Consider the following 21,445-nt stretch of genomic DNA (forward strand, 5'->3'; position numbering starts at 1 on the left):
TGTATTTAATTGAAATGGCATTTTCTGCTATTCCACTTGTTATCTTTGGTTATTATCATTTTTTACCTTCTGGCTTTGTTAACAACATGTCACAGTGACATCTGTGTGGATGTGACATGAATCACCTTAACTACACTGCATTCACCATTATGAACAGAACATGTACTTGTTGGTGAGTAACATTATAGGCAGGCTTAACTTTATCAGTGCACATTTTCAATCCTTACCTTTGCTTAGCTGAAGGAATGCCTACCTACTTTTATTCATCTGCACTAAAATTCAAAAATATACCTCAATCACCACACAGAAAAAACACATAGCAGCACTTGAAGCTATACAGAAGAGAACAACCAAAAGCATCCCAGGACTTGTGGACATGCCCTACTGTGACAGACTCAGAAAATGAAACCTGTTTAGTCTCGAGCAGAGGAGACAGCATGTGGTCTTCAAAATCCTCAGAAACATTGATATAGCCGACCCAGCAGAATCCTTCCAACTAAATGGTGAATAATGTGGTCGGGAACAGCAATGGAAATTATGGGGCAGTGTATTTAGGACTGAGGCCAGGAAGGTTGTGGTTATCTGATACAAATTACCAAATCATGGAGTTCAACCTTGATGACCTTTAAGAAGTACCTTGGTTCACGACCATTCGTTCCAAAACTCTGGTCGTAACCCGATTTAGTCGTGAACCGAAGTAATTTCTCCCATAGGATTGTATGTAAATACAATTAATCCATTCCAGACCGTACGAACTGTATGTAAATATATATTTTTTTAAGTTTTTAAGCACAAATATAGTTAATTATACCACAGAATGCACAGCATAATAGTAAACTAAATATAAAAACATTGAATAACACTGAGAAAACCTTGAACAACAGAGAAAACTAACACTGCAATAGTTTGCGCTATAGCGCTACGAACCGCTCGCTAAAAATACTTTTTTAAGTTTTAAGCACAGGGTAAAAAAATGAACATTTGAAAAATCCATAATTTAATAAACCACCAAGAAAAGTAACATTGCAACAATGCACGCTACAAACCGATCACTGTAAACAGAAGTGAAAACAAAATCATTCTTTAACTGCCTTCTCTGCCTTATGTGTCCAGCACTCTATCTCTTGCTCGTTCTCTCGCTCTCTCTCTCACGCGCGTGTGTGTGTCTCTCTCTCACGTGCCTTTGTGTGTGTGTGTGTGGGTGTGTGTGTGTGTCTCTCTCTCGCGAGCCTGTGCACCTCTCTCGCTCGCTCGCTCGCTGCACAGGGAATGCATAGGGAGAGATTGAACACGTGCGGAAATCATCGGTACGTACAGACCGTAAGGGAAACTGGCTTGTTCTTATACCGAGTGTGTGGTCGTGAACAGATGCAAAAGTTTGGCAAACTTTTTGGTCGTAAACCGATTTGTACGTGTTCCGAGACGTTCGTGAACCGAGGTTCCACTGTATTGGGATGGGATGTTGGGACAGCTTAGCTCCAAGCTTTAAAAAAAATTCTTGATGGACTGAATGGTTTCTTCTCATTTGTCAAATTTCTTATGTTTATTATGTTCAATCCAATTAATTGAATATATAGTAGCACCACAGGAGGCAAGAACCTATCCTAGCAGCATCAAGAATGAAGCAGGAAGCAGCACTGAACAAGACACCAGTCTTTCACAGGGCCCATTCATACACACCTACAATCTTACTGAGCTAGTTTACGGTTACCTATTGAATCAATCTCCAAGTCATCTCTGAATGCCCTGCTTTGTGCTCAAGTCATTAATAATTATCATCAATTTACTATTTACAGTCATATGAAAAAGTTTGGGAGCCCCTCTTAATTCTTTGGATTTTTGTTTATCATTTGCTGAGCTTTCAAAGTAGCAACTTCCTATTAATATATGACATGCCTTATGGAAACAGTAGTATTTCAGCAGTGACATTAAGTTTATTGGATTAACAGAAAATATGCATTATAACAAAACTAGACAGGTGCATACATTTGGGCACCCCAACAGAGATATGACATCAATACTTTTGCTAATCTAACAGCCTCTAGATGCTGTCCTCCTATAGCCTCTGATGAGTGTCTGGATTCTGGATGGATGTATTGTTGACCATTCTTCCATAAAAAATCTCTCCAGTTCAGTTCAATTTGATGGCTTCCGAGCATGGACAGCCTGCTTCAAATCATCCCATAGATTTTCAATGATATTCAAGTCAGGGGACTGTGATGGCCATTCCAGATCATTGTACTTCTCTCTCTGCATGAATGCCTTTGTAGATTTTGAACTGTGCTTTGGGTCATTGTCTTGTTGGAATATCCAACCCCTGTGTAACTTCAACTTTGTGAATGATGCTTGAACATTATACTGAGGAATTTGTTGATATTGGGTTGAATTCATCTGACCCTTGATTTTAACAAGGGTCCCAGTCCCTGAACTAGCCACACAGCCCCACAGCATGATGGAACCACCACCAAATTTGACAGTAGGTAGCAGGTGTTTTTCTTGGTATGCGGTGTTCTTCTTCCTCCAAACATAGCGCTTTTTGTTATGACCAAATAACTCCATTTTTGTCTCATCAGTCCAAAGCACTTTGTTCCAAAATGAATCTGGCTTGTCTAAATGAGCATTTGCATACAACAAGCGACTCTGTTTGTGACGTGAGTGCAGAAAGGGCTTCTTTCTCATCACTCTGCCATACAGATGTTCTTTGTGCAAATTGTGCTGAAATGTAGAACAATGTACAGATACATCATCTGCAGCAAGATGTTCTTGCAGGTCTTTGGAGGTGATCTGTGGGTTGTCTGTCACCATTTTCACAATCCTGCTCATATGCCGCTCCTGTATTTTTCTTGGCCTGCCAGACCTGCTGGGTTTAACAGCAACTGTGCCTGTGGCCTTCCATTTCCTGATTCCATTCCATACAGTTGAAACTGACAGTTTAAACCTCTGATATAGCTTTTTGTAGCCTTCCCCTAAACCATGGGACTCAACAATCTTTGTTTTCAGATCTTTTGAGAGTTGCTTTGAGGATCCCATGCTGTCACTCTTCAGAGGAGAGTCAAAGGGAAGGAAGCACAACTTGCAATTGACCACCTTAAATACCTTTATATCTCATGATTGGACACACCTGACTATGAAGTTCAAGGCTTGACGAGCTAATCAACCAATTTGGTGTTGTAAGTAATCAGCATTGAGCAGTGACAGGCATTCAAATCAGCAAAAATGACAAGGGGGCCCACATTTGTGCACAGCCAGTTTTTCACATTTGATTTAATTTCATACAACTAAATACTGCGTCACTAAAAATCTTTGTTCGGAAAACACAGCAGTACTCAGATGTTCCTAGGAAATGAAAGACATACCACTGTTATCTTTTTTGTTGAAAATGGAGTAAATTATTATGCAGGCTGACAGGGGTTCCCAAACTTTTCCATATGACTATATATTGTACTTCACCAAGTCAAAAATACGGAAGCAATGCAGAAAACCAAGATGCTTCTGTCTGCTGCTCCATTACAGGATAACTTTGTATTTGAGCCCTCTCTCACATAATACAACATTTAAGCTGTGGAAGGTACTAGCCAGCTCATCCTTCAGAGATCTTTCTATTGATAACTAGGGGGTAATTTGCTGTGTAACTGATCGACAATTTTCATGTTAATTTATTTGACTTCATCGTTTCTCTGTGCTAGGATTGCCCGTGAACTCATTTCGTCTGTTGATAACCCTTCGGGATGAAATTCTTCAATAAGATTTGGACATAATAATTCTTCTTTTATTGGGAACTTAAAGTGAGGAAAATGCAAAAATAGAGCTGAGAGTGCAGGAAGTATGTCTGACAAAAGGATTCACATCAATGAGAGGTGAGAGGACTGTGGGTGTGGGCCGTTAACTGGAAATGGTTGAGAGGAGGGAAGGACTTGAAAAACTCTCTTGGCAATAGTCTTGTCTTGTCTGAAGATTTTCTTTTATAATAGAGAGATATGTTTGCATGTTTTGATCAATGCTGATGTAAATATGGAGTTTAAAAAGTTTATTTTTCTAATCCTCCACCAGTGTTCAAACTCCAAAAATTTTTAGATAGCAAGGAGAACAATATTTGTAGCATTTCCAGACTTTATTGAATATTGTCAAAGTGCTTTCCGGTAAAGAGTGGAATTGCAAAAATGTGAAAAATTCATTCCGCTTCACAATGTACAATGAATACATCTCCCCAAATTAAAAGTATCTAAAATATATTGGGGACTGGAGCCTAATTGTGAATGATGCCAGCCTCATTCGGTCATACAACATCTTTTGTGTACTTTCCAAAATTAAAGCCTTTTAGGGGACAGTTTTTTCCTGATCTAGCAGATAGTGCAGGATTTATGATCACTGCAAACATCTTTGGAGCTGCGTTAGATGCATTTAGTTTATCTGATGATGAAAGGATATATATATATTTTTTATTTTTGGAGGCCTGCATTCTCTATACTCTCTACCAGTGTTTTTCTAACAGTGTGCCACAACACAGTGGTGCGCCGTGAGTGCTACCCAGGTGTGCCATGGAAATAATAGTGTAGCACACCTGAGTCTGAATGTGAAAGGGTCAACCTCTGCGGGTGGTCATGACCAGTCTGAGATGGATCGGACTACCTGGAAAAGCTGGCATAAAAGCAGATATGCAATCATTTGTGTTGCAGATACAGCATTTAGAGCATTCCAGACACGTCTCCAGGCCGTTAGAGTTTATCTGGCTGAGAATGTGGTCACCAGTGAGTCTCACAAGGCCGGTGGATAGTGAGCATATCAGTTGCCTCTGAGGGAAGGAGAGGCGGGGAAAAGGACGAAGTTGCTGAGAGATGCCACTAAAGTGTTAATTAAATGCAGTGTCTGTGAACACTGATCTTGGAGCTTTTTTTTACCAGCTTCTCCAGTAATCCAATCCCTTCAGTCACATGTATGAGATATAATATGTTTGCGGTTAATAAAATAGTAGAATACCCTGGGATGTTTTTGGTTATATAAAGTGTGACACCGCAGAAAAAAGGTTAGAAAACGCTGATGTATACTTTATTGATTGATATGATAGCACCACCTAGTGGAGCTCATGGGGAACTGAACCCAGTATGATAGTGCTCATCTCTATCTGGCTAGGAATGATGGGGAGTAATGGGTTATGAGATCTGAATTTAACATAAAAATGTACAGTTAAGGGTGTAATTATATAGAATTAGAAAATGAGAACCACAATAGACTGTTTTCTTTAAAGGATTCCTAAAATTTCTAGTGGCATGGATAAACAACTATTGCTAACATACTCCAAGTATATCATTTTTTTTCGTTTAATCATAAACAAAGATAAGACAAAAGTAATGGTGATTGGAAACAGCATGATAGATGAAAGTTTGGATGGTGAGAAACTAGAATGTGTAGACCAATTTTTATTATTACGATTGCTGAACCCCACCATGGCTGCAGGTTTTTGTTCCAACCAGATTTAAAATCAGTGATAATAATCGATCTCATTTAATTAGCTGGTCTAGTAAATATTTAAGTAAATAACCAGTACAACTGGGAAAGCAGAGTGAAAATATTGTGTGAACAAGAAATAAGAGACAGAAATCAGTGTTAAGAGTTGGGGAACTGTCCCCGTATAGTGTACAGTACTCGGGCAAGAAGTTAGCGCTGCAGTACTGGTCGCGAGCATAACAAAAGTCACACTAGAGACAACGAACAGTTGCCCAGGGGAAGGATTTATATGTTGGAACTGGAAATGTAACAGGTGTAGAGGCAATGAGACTGATGGCCTGTGATTCGGATAATGGTGACGTCATCAGAGGGAGCTGGGAGTGAGGATATCAGAGGGGAGCCGAACTTGACGTTATCGTGGATGGACGGTGGGTTGATGCGAAAGTGTACGTTTGCTGTTGTCTTCGGCAAGTCGGGTTACGGTTTGTCGGGTCTCGGGTGTTCTTGTTAAGATAGATCTATCTATCTATCTATCTATCTATCTATCTATCTATCTATCTATCTATCTATCTATCTATCTATCTATCTATCTATCTATCTATCTATCTATCTATCTATCTATCTATCTATCTATCTATCTATCTATCTATCTATCTATCTATCTATCTATCTATCTTCTTTATGCTGCTTCCCCAGCACACCACTGTGTAGAAGAAGGCGCTTGCCACGACCGTCTGATAGAACATCTGCAGCATCTTATTGCAGATGTTGAAGGATGCCAGTCTTCTAAGGAAGTATAGTCAGCTCTGTCCTTTCTTGCACAGAGCATCAGTTTTGGCAGTCCAGTCCAGTTTATCATTAAGCTGCACTCTCAGGTATTTATAGGTCTGCACCCTCTGTACACAGTCACCTCTGATGATCACAGGGTCCATGAGGGGCCTGGTCCTCCTGAAATCCACCACCAGCTCCTTGGTTTTGCTGGTGTTCAGTTGTAGGTGGTTTGAGTCTCACCATTTAACAAAGTCCTTGATTAGGTCCCTATACTCCTCCTCCTGCCCACTCCTGATGCAGCCCATGATAGCAGTGTCGTCAGCGAACTTTTGCACGTGGCAGGACTCCAAGTTGTATGGTATTGTATTGTATTGCATTAATGTGCTGTTCCGTGACCCCATCTTGTGTTTTTCTGCCCTTTGTTTTTCTGCCCTCTTCTCGCTCATGTGTGACAATTGTTAAAAAGTAAAAAAAAAAAACCTTCATTATCTCCATATAACTGCTTTTAATAAAAATGTACCAAACTTACTTTTGTAATTTCTACATTTCTACATTGACCCCAAACAGAGAAACTGGGAAACAACATCTCACTTAATTAGACTAGGATTCCAACTGAAAACAGAAGTTGGTTGGGACAAAAAAGTGCAGCCACATTGGGTCCTCAGGAGCAAGTGTGGGAACCACTTGAATAGAAGAGTGGCTATTGCATTTTTATGGCACTCAATTGACTATGGAAAAGTAGCACTATCTCAATGAAAGACAAAGATAATGGTAGTGTGTATGTTCTCTACATTACTTTATTCCTGTGAAACATGGACATTGAGGAAGAAGGAAACTGAATACATTTAAAATGAGATGTTACTGGCAGGCCCGGCCTTAGGCATAGGCGAAGTAGGCGATCTGGAAGTATATTTCACTTTTTCATTTCATTTTCTAACCCACTTAGTCCAGAACAGGGTTACAGGGGCATAGAGTGCAAGGCAGGAACAAACTCTGGAAGTAGATAATATATTAAAATAATTTGCCCTTAATGATAATGAGACACTATTATGAAACATTTTCCTATGCGACAAACATGTTCTGAGATTTTTCACATAAGGAAGACAGTAGTTTCGAGGTAGGATAGTTGTTTGAGTAAAAGAAGACATAAATTTAAATGTAAGGTAGTTCTACTCATTAATCATGGATCTGGAGAGTGATGACCTGCTGCACGTTAATTAGTACAAGTGAGAATTTCACTGTTCTCTGTTACGTGACAAAAATGACCCTATAATCCTATGAACACGTTGAATTTTTAATATATCCACTAGATGGCACAAAATTGACAATAATGCGCCCAAACGTCCTAACACATGTATCATGCAGTATATACTGTATCTATTTTTCCACTTTATTCCAGTTTAGGACCACTGAGGTCAGAGACTATCCCAGTAGCTTTAAGCACTTGACGGGTACCAAACTTGGATAGTGTGCAAGTCAATCACAAGGCCCACTGAAGTACACGCAATTCAGAATTTTGAATCTCCCGTTAACATAACTCACAACCCTTTGGATACAGGAAACAGTCCACTGGATTTATCTCTGCTTGGTTTCCAAGCCAGAATTAACCAACCGTCTTCAGGCTTTAATCAATTACCTTATAAAGATTCATCCCAATTCTTAATTACATTTTTTACAACATGACAATTTACTTTTTGTTACCGTATATCGTGTCAGCAAGGAATTAATAAACAAGATCTATGTGGCCCAGTGGTTAGAGCTGGAATAGATCACAAATCCCATTTTCAAATACTTGGCCAGTAATTGATTTCCTGTGCGCAATTTGCATGTTCTTTGTATGTCAGTGTGGGTTTCATCTCCAACATCCTAAAGATGTCCAGATTAGTGTAACAGATGAACACAAACATAAACTATGAAAAGAAAAAGAAGATTGAAAAACTAGAGAACATAATTGTGTCCATCACAATTACTTAGTTATCCTAAAATAAAGTTACTCATTTGTCTCATCCAGATACTTTTAAAAACAGCAGCCATAACTAAGCATGTTCAGGCCCAGCCAGTACTTGGATGGGAGACCATCTTGGAGAAGCTTGGGTTGCTGCTGGAACAGGTGTTGGTGAAGCCAGCAGGGGACACTTACCCTGTGATCTGAATGTGGATCCCAATGCCACAGTGCAGTGACGGAGATGAGACATAAAACCGAGGTCCACATTCTCAGTGGTCAAAAAAGTTCCCTGTGCATCCTTTGTAAAGAGTAGGGTATCTCCCGATGTTAAGGCTAAATTGCCCATCACAGCCTGGTCATTCTAGCCCCCTAACCATCCCCTATCTGTAATTGGCTATCTCTCTCACCACTTCAACACCTAACAGCTAATATGTGGTGAGCGTACTAACACAAAAATGGCTGCCGTCGCACCATTTAGGTGGATGCTACATATCCTTTCTGCTTGAAGTGGCTCCCCCTCACTGAAGTGCTTTGAGTAGTAAGAACATCATAATAAATTTAAAGAATTAAAACTGGTCAAGGATTCCATATAAAGTTTATGACTTATTTTATTCCAAACTCCTATGGCACTTTACAGCAGAGACTGAAGTGTTTCGGTACTCATCTTTGATCGAGTGTTGACATATCCCAGTATGCTATGGGACTCCCCATACTCCACCCACTCAACTTTTTGATTACATGTCACTATATCTCCATGAAAAGAGTACTGCCAGTAACTTAGTTCCACTTCAAGCAATGCTTTATAATCTACTTGACTCAGGCGCCACCGCGAGTGGCAGCCTTTCCAACAGCTCCGTGTATGACTTTATCTTTCTACCTTTTTCTCTGTTTTTCTCTATTTCACTGATCACTCCTACCACTCTCTTTTATGTGGACTTGTTCCCTGGACACTTTTTACTACTTTTTACTTCTTTTTACTACTTGGACATGAATTTTTACACGCAGAGACTCGTCTATTCAGGTAGTAAACTTCAAGTGCTGAGAACAAATGCCAGTGCCGGTGTGGTTCCCTATTTACCTGATGAGGTAAGAAGGCGGTATCGTGCCACCAGAGCTGGCACTAAGCTAAAAGCCAAGCGGCTAGTGAGAAAGTGGCGATACAAGCCTTCTGTGCTTTCTGTGATCCTGGGAAATGTGAACTCACTACCAAATAAGATCGATGAACTGGCTGCGCTGGTGAAAAATGTCAGGACCTACAGAGAATGCAGTTTTGTTGTGTTTTTGTGAAACATGGCTAACAACTACCATCCCAGATGCTAATGTGGAGCTACCCGGGTTTAGCACAGTTAGAGCGGACAGAGACACAAATACCTGTGGGAAGCAGAAAGGAGGAGGACTCACTCTCTATGTGAATACAAGGTGGTGCAACTCTGGACATGTAATCTCCACTTGCTGCAGGGACATCGAACTGTTGGCCATAAGTCTGCATCCCTATTACTTGCCCAGAGAGTTTGGACATGTCATTGTTGTTATTGTTTACATCCCTCCTCGGGCGAATGTGGAGATAGCAGGTGACGTCATCCATTCCACTGTTGCTAAACTACAAACGCAGCACCCCGAGGCACTTGTGCTAATCGCTGGAGACTTTAACTATGTGACAATGGACAAAACATTACCTGCCTTCTCCCAGTATGTGGATTGTAATACCCGGGGAAATAGGACTATTGACCTGCTGTATGCAAACGTTAAAGATGTATACAGCGCCAACCTGCTGCGTGCACTTGGGAAAGCAGACCATAACCTGGTTCTGCTTCAGCCTGACTATAAACCAAGGGTAAGGGAGCTACCTACAACCACACGCTCATTCAGGAAGTGGTCCCCTGAGGCAGAGCAGGCTCTGAGAGACTGCCTTGGAACTACAGACTGGGATATCCTGAAGAGATCACATAGTGAGAACATTGAGGAGGTTGTTGACTGCACTACTGACTACATCAACTTCTGTATGGACACTGTAGTTCCAGTAAGAACTGTACGCTGCTATGCTAACAACAAGCCATGGATTACAAGTGACATCAAGGGCCTTTTGAACCAGAAGAAAAGGGCTTTAAAAGGCAGTGATCAGCATGAGCTCAAGCGCGTGCAGAAGGAACTCCGAGTCCAGCTCAGGGCAGCGAAGGAGCAGTACATGAGAAAGCTGGAGCAGAAGTTGCAGAATAACGGCATGAAGGAAGTGTGGGATGGGATGAAGATTATCACTGACTGCAGCTCGAAGTGGGATGCCACCATTGAGAGAGACGTGGAGAGAGCAAACCAGATGAACAACTTCTTTAACAGGTTTGACCACCCTAACCCACTCTCACCTCAGAGTACTGCACCCTCCACCTATCCTTCTGCTGATACCAGCATAGGAGAGAGTTTCCCCCCACCCACAATTACAGCAGCCCAGGTAATCAGAGAGCTGATGAGACTTCGTGCCAGCAAAGCAGTGGGTCCAGATGGAGTATCACCATGACTGCTGAAGGCCTGTGCTTTGGAGTTGGGGAGTCCTCTACAGTGCATCTTCAACCTGAGACTGGAACAGGGGAGAGTCCCGAGGCTTTGGAAAACATCTTGCATCACCCCAGTCCCAAAGGTATCATGTCCTGGTGAGCTGAATGACATCCGGCCTGTCGCCCTGACGTCACATGTGATAAAGATCATGGAGTGGCTGCTGCTTCACCACCTGAGGCCACAGGTCCGCCATGCCCTTGACCCTCTGCAGTTTGCATACCAGGAGAAGGTGGGAAGGATGCCATCATCTATATGCTACACCAATCCCTCTCCCACGTGGACAGAGGCAGTGGTGCAGTAAGAATTATGTTTCTGGACTTCTCTAGCACCTTCAGCACCATCCAGCCTCTGCTCCTTAGGGACAAGCTGACAGAGATGGGAGTAGATTCATACCTGGTGGCATGGATCGTGGACTATCTTACAGACAGACCTCAGTATGTGCGTCTCGGGAACTGCAGGTCTGACTTTGTGGTCAGCAACACAGGAGCGCCACAGGGGACTGTACTTTCTCCAGTCCTGTTCAGCCTATTTACATCGGACTTCCAATACAACTCGGAGTCCTGCCACGTGCAAAAGTTCGTTGATGACACTGCTATCGTGGGCTGCATCAGGAGTGGGCAGGAGGAGGAGTATAGGAACTTAATCAAGGACTTTGTTAAATGGTGCGACTCAAACCACCTACAACTGAACACCAGCAAAACCAAGTTGCTGGTGGTGGATTTTAGGAGGACCAGGCCCCTCATGGACCCCGTGATCATCAGAGGTGACTGTGTGCAGAGGGTGCAGACCTATAAATACCTGGGAGGGCAGCTGGATGATAAATTGGACTGGACTGCCAAAACTGATGCTCTGTGCAATAGATGACAGAGCCGACTATACTTCCTTAGAAGGCTGGTGTCTTTCAACATCTGCAATAAGATGCTGCAGATGTTCTATCAGACGGTTGTGGCGAGCGCCCTCTTCTACGCGGTGGTGTGCTGGGGAGGCAGCATAAAGAAGAGGGACGCCTCACACCTGGACAAACTAGTGAGGAAGGCAGGCTCTATTGTAGGCATGGAGCTGGACAGTTTGACATCTGTGGCAGAGCGATCGGCACTGAGCAGACTCCTGTCAATCATGGAGAATCCACTGCATCCACTGAACAGTATCCTCTCCAGACAGAGGAGTACCTTCAGCGACAGACTGCTGTCACTGTCCTGCTCCACTGACAGACTCAGAAGACCGTTCCTCCCCCACACTATGCGACTCTTTAATTCCACAAAATTATTGTCTGTTATACCTGCATTTTTATCACTCTTTAATTTAATATTGTTTTTTTATCAGTATGCTGCTGCTGGAGTATGTAAATTTCTCCTTGGGATTAATAAAGTATCTATCTATCTATCTATCTATCTATCTATCTATCTATCTATCTATCTATCTATCTATCTATCTATCTATCTATCTATCTATCTATCTATCTATCTATCTATCTATCTATCTATCTATCTATCTATCTATCTATCTATCTATCTATCTATCTATCTATCTATCTACTTTACTTCACATATCATGAGGACCTTTGAGAGGCTGGAGCTAAAACAGCAATGACCACTGGTTTCAGAACATCTGCATCCTCTGCAGTTTGCCTATCAGACATATATATATATGTGGAGGATGCTCTCATCTACACACTCCACAGAGTCTTCTCTCACCTGGACAAAGCCAGCACCACAGTAAACATAATCTTTGTAAAATTTTCCAGTGCCTTTAATATCATTCTGCATCATCGACTGGGGAAAAGCTCAAGGCTTTGAATTTTCTGCCTCCACAATCTCCTGGATCACAGATTATCTGACCAACAGATGGAAGTTTGTAAGGCTGAGGGACTATGTGTCAGAAATGGTGTTATGTAATACTGGAGCACCTCAGGAAACTGTCCTGTCTCCCTTCCTGTTTACCCCTCTACACAACAGGCTTCCAGCACAATACCAGTGCTTGCCACCTAGAGAAATTTTCAAATGACTCCTCATTTATAGGTTACATTAATAATGGAGACAAGTCAGAGTACAGGAAGTTGTGGAGGAGTTTGACAACAACCTGCAACTCAACATCAGCAAGACAAATAGCTGGTGGTGGACTCCCATCATACCAAGGAGCCTCTGAGACCAGACAACATTCAGGTGGAGGACATGGAAGTGGTGCAGAGCTACAAGTACCTGGGGGTTCACACACATAACAAACTGGCAACATAGTGGTGCTGGACAAGATCAGGCAGAGCAGACAGGACCTGCTAAGGACACTCAGGACTTTTGATGTGTGCAGCAAGCTGTTGAAAATGTTCTACCAGTCCATATAGTAGACAGTGTGTTGTTCCACTCCGTGGTCTCCAGAGGAAGCAGCTTCAGCTCAAAATGCCTGCACAAAGTTTTCAGGACAGCCTGCGCCATCACAGGGTGAACCCTGAACACTCTGGAAGCTGTTGTGGAAAAGAGGATGGTGGCAAAATTAGATGCCATCATCAAAAATTCCCTCCATCCCCTCCAGAGGGCCTCTCTTGGAGCACTTTTAGCCGCAGGCTCATTCCACCACAGTGTACTAAGAAGCACCTCCGGGGGTCTTTTCTGCCCAGTGTTATCAGGCAATACATTGCTTCTTCCCAGCGTACTCTTTAAGACTTTTTTTAATATCTGCACAATATGCATTGATTTATTTTATTGATTAATTGGCTGTATTTGTCCTGTGAGTCTGTATCTTTATTATTTATGTTTCTGCTGCTCTGTGGATCTGAATTTCCCAATAGGATTAATAATGTTGATCTAATCTAATCTAATCTAATTTAATGCAAAGATATGCTTCCAAGAGGTTCCCAAGGGCAAAGTCACAAAGAAAGGTACAAAGCAGAAAAACGTTTTATGGAAGACTCACAGTAGAAAAGCAATCACACTGGCAGTAGGAGAGGTTTTGGCATGCCAATGTGGGACTCTCTGACTGCTATGGGTCACCAGACCCAGTAAGGCATGGTGCCCAAAAAAGAATAGGACGGACCAAGAATCAGGTTTGACCCACTCCATTCTGTCTGTCTAAGCAAAACAGAATTATATCACCTCCTTTGAACATACAACACAACATAAGAGCCTAATGCAATCCATTATCTGCCATAAACTCACAGATTAAACATATTGTATGGCACTTACACTCTCTGTTCTCAATAAGTGGGTGGCAGGAAACAAATGATGAACAACTTGAACCCTTCAAGGTTTGTAAAGCTTTAATGACAGTTCAATGTTCAAATCTGGCACCAATGCAAATCTCTCGGTTAGCCTATGCAACATCTTTCTCACATGTATGCATCAGCAGGCACCAGCTGAAATTTTATAGCGAAAAATTTTCTGCACAAAGCAGACAAGCAGCGTATTTGAACAAATAAAAAGGCATTGTTACATTAATAAATATAAAAGCATTAATTAAATTAGGTTAGATAGATAGAGGGCGGCACGGTGGCGCAGTGGGTAGCGCTGCTGCCTCGCAGTAAGGAGACCTGGGTTCGCTTCCCGGGTCCTTCTTGCATGGAGTTTGCATGTTCTCCCCGTGTCTGCGTGGGTTTCCTCCAGGTACTCTGGTTTCCTCCAATAGTCCAAAGACATGCAGGTTAGGTACATTGGTGATCCTAAATTGTCCCTGGTGTGTGCTTGGTGTGGGTGGGTTTCCTGCCTTGCGCCCTGTGTTGGCTGGGATTGGCTCCAGCAGACCCCTGTGACCCTGTAGTTAGGATATAGATAGATAGATAGATAGATAGATAGATAGATAGATAGATAGATAGATAGATAGATAGATAGATATGAAAGGCACTGTATAATAGATAGATAGATAGATAGATAGATAGATAGATAGATAGATAGATAGATAGATAGATAGATAGATAGATAGATAGATAGATAGATAGATAGAAAAATTTGACATACAGTAGGATGAAGAATGGCCATAATGCAGAAAGAGAAAGAGAGGGAGAGAGGGAAGGAATTTAGACTATGTGGAAAAATGGATTAGCAAACCCACCATGTAGACAGAGACTCGAACCCAGGTGGGCACGCATAGAGTGTCAGTAAGGTTTTGGTTTTGTTGTAGTAACTTTGGGACTTGCACTTGTCCCTTTCTTTACTGTGTATGGAGGTCATCATTGTGAGTGTTTATAGCATTGTTTGATCATATGACCCTACGGAGGCGAGCTAGAACTTGTTAAAATACAAATGACAAAGCTGACATATAGTAATTATCTTATAAAACAAATGGCAGGCACTTATTAACATGTCTGAAACAGGTTAAACTGCACTAGTAATCTACAACAATTCAAAACACTTGGAAACTTCTCTGCAAGTCTTTAATTACACTGATCTCCAAAAAAAATTTTTTGAATGCTACTGAGAGCTTCAGAGCAGCTCTTTATTAAGTTTTTTTTACACTGGTTTCATATATGAAATCAGAATTAAGCTAGCACGACAGGTTTTTTAGATATACATCATCGACGTTCTGACACTTTTGAATATAGTATATCAACATAATATCTGTAGTTTGAACTATGTAAGTGCCTTGAGCATGGGAAAGGCGCTATATAAATAAAATGTATTATTATTTATTATTATTATTATGTCCCACCAAAATTGTTTTGATGTGTATATTCTGAAAACAAACCAGAAGACAACACCAGAGACACATTAAAACACATTTACCTCAATATAAAAGCGAGGTCAGCGTGCTCAAAAATGTTTGGGACACTTGCTTTTGCACTTGTCCCGCACATCCGTCATTCTTTGCAAGACTCAACAGTAGTCACCCATCCTGCTCGGAGTAAATTTTCCCTGATATCGATTTTCCATCACCTTATCCCTTGAAGAAATCTTTCCCCATGCTCATCGCTGAGTTCACCCATATTTGGTGGAAAAAGGTCGAGATGAGAATGTAAAAAATGCGTCTTCAGTGACATTCTGGCTCCCATAAGCTGATATGCTTTCAGACTGTTCTCCACAAGATCAGCATAATTCTCTGCTCTGTGACAGAAAATTCTGGACAACCTGCACGAATGCATGCCATGCTGCTGATTCAGTTGGCTTCAGTTTCCTTTTAAACTCATTGTCAAGCATCAGTTCACAGGTTTCAGGACCAACAAAAACAACTTCCTCAATTTTGGCTTCACTTTTCTTGAGACCAAACTTATTTCTTAAATGCTGAAACACATCTCCATTTCTGTTCTTTGCCTTGACAAAATTTTTGATCAAGCCCAGTTTGATGTGAAGTCACAGGAGGTACACCATCTGACTGTTTACTAATGGCACATGGTTTGTGTGCTGCAGTGTCATGTCTGAGTTGTTTCATTATGCTTTAGAGTCATATAAGACTTGGTAAACAGTAACAACTATTTTTTCCGCTAATTAAAAATTAATAATTTAAATAAAATGAATAATGACAAGGTAAACAACTCACAGCTGTTAGTAACATGTGGTGAATTCATTTATCTTAATGGCATACCTAGTGAAAATACCGGTACTTATCAAAATGGTTATCCACCTTTACTGTCCAGTCACCCTAGTTGTCCAAGATCTGGAACATCATAACTAAAAAATGGGACATTCTAGACGAAAACGTGTTTCAGATTTGGAGTCAGCAAGTGAAATTTGTTAAAGTATAGGGGAAAGAATCCCAGTAGCGAAATGCTTGTTGACCAGTGTTATCTCTGGTATTGTAGCATTTGGAGGGTTTTGATAATGGGGTTATGTATTTACAGAAGTTGGAAGTGATGACGTATTATAATAGTGATGTGAAGTAAAAAACATGGCCAAACACTAAGAGCATTAAATTGTACAAGTCCTCTTTATGTCTTATTGCCATTTCATACCATGAACACCAACATATCTTCATCTTTTATTTTTGTCATGAGAGAGTAATGCCTTCTTTGGATGATCTCAACCAAATGATCTTTTCAGTGTCTCTTGTCAACTTCTGTTCTCAATGACCCAAAGCTCATATTGTTTAATATCAAGGAAAATTATAAGAATTATTTAGATGAAAGGATAATTGTAAGAATTCTTTGGATAGATAGATAGATAGATAGATAGATAGATAGATAGATAGATAGATAGATAGATAGATAGATAGATAGATAGATAGATAGATAGATAGATAGATAGATAGATAGATAGATAGATAGATAGATAGATAGATAGATAGATAGATAGATAGATAGATAGATAGATAGATAGATAGATAGATAGATAGATAGATAGATAGAGTTCCTTGGATTTGCTGATGTTGAGATGGAGACACAAAATTCTTCCCATGACTCCTCTCTTCTGTCTCATCACCTTTATCAATACACCCCATAAGTGGAGAATCATCTGAGTATTTCTGCAAGCAACATGACCTGGTGTTATATTTGTAGATTGTGATGTACAGAGTGAAGAGAAAATGAAACAAGACTGTTCCTTGTCATTGAGTCTCTTAAAGTCCAGTCTGCTTGTCACAACCGAATTAACTTTTCAGAGTCTCTTATCAACCTCTGTTCTCAATGACCTAAAGCTGATATTGTTTAATATCAAGGAAAATAATAATAATAATAATAATAATAATAATTCATTACATTTACATAGATAACAAACCTTCCCGACATCAGATGTCTTTACATCTTCTATTTAAGTTTTTGGGTTGTTCTAAGGTGTACAGAATGAAGAGATGGGACTGTTCCTTGTGGTGCTCCAGTGTTGCTCACATCTGTTTCAAACGCATAGTCCTTGAATCTCACAACCTATGGTCTGCATTATTCAGGACACCAAAGGCTCATCCAGCTGCATATGTCTGAGTTTATCCCTTAACTGGGATGGCTAGATGGTACTGAAGGCACTGTAGAAATTAAAGTAACATAATGGTCTCAGTGCTGCCTGCTTTGTCCATTAGAGAATAAGCCTTTGTGGAACAGACAGATAATTGCATCCTCCATTCCAGTCTTTCTCCGATAGGCAAACTGCATTGGTTTCAGGTGGTCTACCACAAGAGGACTCAAATAGGTTTTATGTTTTAGATACAAAAACACAGCATGCCTGATGAAGGCTATATAGTTGAAATATTGTGTTTTTTACATTCTTTTCTTTTCAATGTGGAAATAAACTTTAAGCCTTTTTGTTTTCCTTTGCACACACATGCCCTACAGTAACTCCATCAAAGTGCAGTATATGCTAAAATATAATCATCAACAACATGTAAGTGATATTAAACATCAAAATGTATCACTATAAATGAATCCTTTTTCATAGAAAAAATAATAAAATTTTGATATTTATACCTTCCAGTTTTATTTCTATCTGTGTTAAGATGTGCAATTATTTAATATTATTTTACAAGGGGGCTCCGCCCCCTGCTCGCTTCGCTCGCCTACCCCCTGCGTTTTGAACCCGTGCCCGCTGGTCAGCCGTAGTTTCAGACGCGCATTGTAGGAGTTTGCGTTGTTTTGAACCCGTGCTTGCCCTGCTTCTGCGGTTTGAGATGCGCGTTGTAGGCGTATATCCGTCAGTTGAGCTCGTTCGGTTTGAACCCGTGCCTGTTTTGCCTCCGCAGTTTCAGACGGTGGATAGGAAGTAAACAACACATTGTATGGTAAATCACAAAGATTTATTGGAATATCTCTTTATATACAATATTTGTAGTAAAGATGGTTTGTTGTCCTTGAATGAGTTTTCCTTGGTATTGGAGTATTTATAACTTTAAGTTTAATGTCAGATGAACGCCGAACTCATGAGAAGGCTGCATATAGTTGTCTATGTCCAAATACGCGCTCAGAGAGGTATATGCCAACTTTGTCCATGGTCTGTGCTTGGGATTTGTTGATTGTCATGGCAAATGCAGGTTTACTGGGAAATTACGCCCAAGTGTAAATGGTAATTCAAGGGCAGAACTTGTAAGGTCAATTCTAGGAATGAAAACAGTATTGTCAGTATGTGATCCTGTAAGTATTTTTGCTTCAATAACATTGTTTGTCATGGTGTTGATGACTAAACGTGTACCGTTGCATAAACCTTGTTTAGTATTAAGGTTTCTTAATAGCATGACAATTGTTCCGATTTTAAGGTTAAGATTGTGTTGTGGCAATCCGGCTGGGTTAAAAGTGTTCAAATATTGTAAAGGGAAATTAAGATGTTCAATGTCGTCTTCAGATTCAATTTTGTCAGTACTTAGAAAGAGGCAGCTTTCTCCAGGAAGTAATGCAATGACTTGGTTATTTATGTGATCAACATCAATATTCTTTGGACATAATATAGCCCGTCGCATTAACAGTGGTATCTGGTGTATTGTTTTGGAGGAGTGAGTGCAACTCCATTAGTTCTTCCTTGTTTAGCGTTAGTAATATGGATAATGGATTGCACTTACTGTTAATACGTAGTGTTTTCTGTGGTTGAATTGTTAAAAATGTATGACTGTAATGTGATGATTAACTTATGCTGTATAGTTTTCACGTGTGAGGATGACGAACCTTTAATACGGAGTGTTCGTTTATTCTTATTACCCATCAGGTGTTGTACCTGTGTCTTGTGTGGTTGCACTGTTAATATTGTATCACTGTAATGTGATTCAAATATGTTGTGGAGTCTGTATTTGTGGGGTTTCTGTACTATATCGTGTTTTTGCCTCCGGGTTATTAGAGGTGCGTGGATCATGCATGTGTAGTGTGTTTGCGTACTGTCTGGCGCTTTCCGTATTCCAATTGATTTGTGACCCTTTCTGGACTCCGTAGTCTGTCCCGTTTTACTCTGGGGTGGCGTATTATGTCGAGTTTGATTTGTGAACCTTTCTCGACTCTGTATTCTGTCCCGTTTTACACTGGGGTTGGGCGCTGACTCCTGTTGTTTGTGTGGTTATGTCGTTTGTAGTCTCCATGGACTCCGTAGTCTGTGGGGGGGTTTGTGTGGCACACCAAGCAGCACATTATTCTTAACTTTACTCAGCAGTAGTGTCACGCACAATATGGCGGTGAAGCCTGCGCCCTCACTACGCATTAGTGCCACTCACAATATGGCGGCAACGCCTGCACCTTCCGTATTATGTCGGGTTTCACCATGCTGTGTAGGCGCCTTTGCCTTTCGTACTTTCCCGCGCCTTCCGACGTGCGATGTAGGCGCCTGCACCTTTCGGGTCTGCCTCCGTTGTGTGGTGTGGACGTTTAACTGTCGTTGTTTCCACCTTTATATTCCGTCCCTCGCTGTGCATGTGTTTCGTGCCTAGGTTTTTTTGAAGCTGTTGCATTCCAGTTTTCATCATCTGTAACCTGCTCTCCATGTGTTTGGCCCCGTTCTTTAACCTCTTTATGACGTTTTACATTGTTTCCTACTCTGTCTTTTATTTCTGACCTCGCTTTATCCTGCTTGCGGCATGTCAGACGGTTCGTAGTCTCTCCCGTTTCACTCTGGGGAGGGGGGCTTTGTGTGGCGCCTGCGCACTATGTCTCCTGCGTCCACGGGCAGGTCCCTGCGTCCATATCCGGTTTATCATTCTCGTTTAGTAATATGGATGGTTTGGAAGCATCATAACATTCTTTGACTTTGTTTGAATTTTCCATTGGTGTCCTTTATATTTTATAATTTACACTGATTACATCAGTATAGTCTCTAATTAAATCATTATTATTATCACTAGATTATTAGATTATTGCATGTCAGGTCAGGTTATCACTCTAATTCATAAATATGCCATTTGTATTGCAAAGTCAACAAAGTCTACATTACAACTTGTGACTGTGTGAGGCATAAATCACAGTAATTATTTGACATTTTCTGTACATTAGAAGTTTAACTTTCCTTGTCTTTAATGCTTAAGTACTGTAACATTTTGGTTGTTTTATTTTTAATTTAATTTTGATCATGTGGATTGTTCTATTGTTAAGAAATGTTTAATTTCTGACAAGGAAATAAAAAAAGATCTAATAGATATTAAAGAAAACATTTTTAATTTTTTTATCAGACTTGATAGTGACAATGTCCACATGTTCTTCTACCTGCCTGGAATGTTTAGAAATAATTTTTCTGAACTAAAAAATCAATTTTTAGCCCAGAAAGAACTGATTGCAGAAGGACTAGCATCGTTACCCCCTTTAAGGTATTCTTTCATTTTGTAAGCAATGTAGTTAGGACCAGAAATGTTTCCAGATCTGCACTTTCTAGTAAAGTCTTTGAGCTTACTAAGCTTTGTCACTTATATGTGAATAGGAGACATTTTAAGGGCTTGTGTATTAATTGTATTTTCATCCCAGCTCGAGAGGGGTTGCTGTTCTTCACATCTTGTTCTCTTTCCTCTGCAGACGAGCTCAGAATATCAAAGACCTGTGACTATATTTCCGGTCCCTCTCATTAGTCCCCCTTTCTCGGTTCAGAAGTCTTATAAGTCCAACCTTTACTTATGCTTCAGTTGTGGAACTGACTGAACCTTAATTGAAAAAGGAAGCTTATTCATGTGAGGACTGATGAGTTAAGTCTCAATTTCATAAGTGCACCTCGTGGAAATACCTCCTGCCCCTAGTTTCTAAACAAAAATTACAAGAAACATACCCATTTAAAGGAATGAATTTTCAGGCATGATCTAGGATACCTTCAGTATAAGGAAATGTACAGGGACATTTGCTCTCTAGTACCGTGACAGAATATTTCCAGCATACTGTGAGACTGGCACACTTTCTCTCACACTCTGGTCCCTCTGGTAAATGACATGTGGGACACC

Source organism: Erpetoichthys calabaricus, chromosome 3 (assembly GCF_900747795.2).
Source record: "Erpetoichthys calabaricus chromosome 3, fErpCal1.3, whole genome shotgun sequence".
In the NCBI taxonomy this organism is placed as follows: domain Eukaryota; kingdom Metazoa; phylum Chordata; class Cladistia; order Polypteriformes; family Polypteridae; genus Erpetoichthys; species Erpetoichthys calabaricus.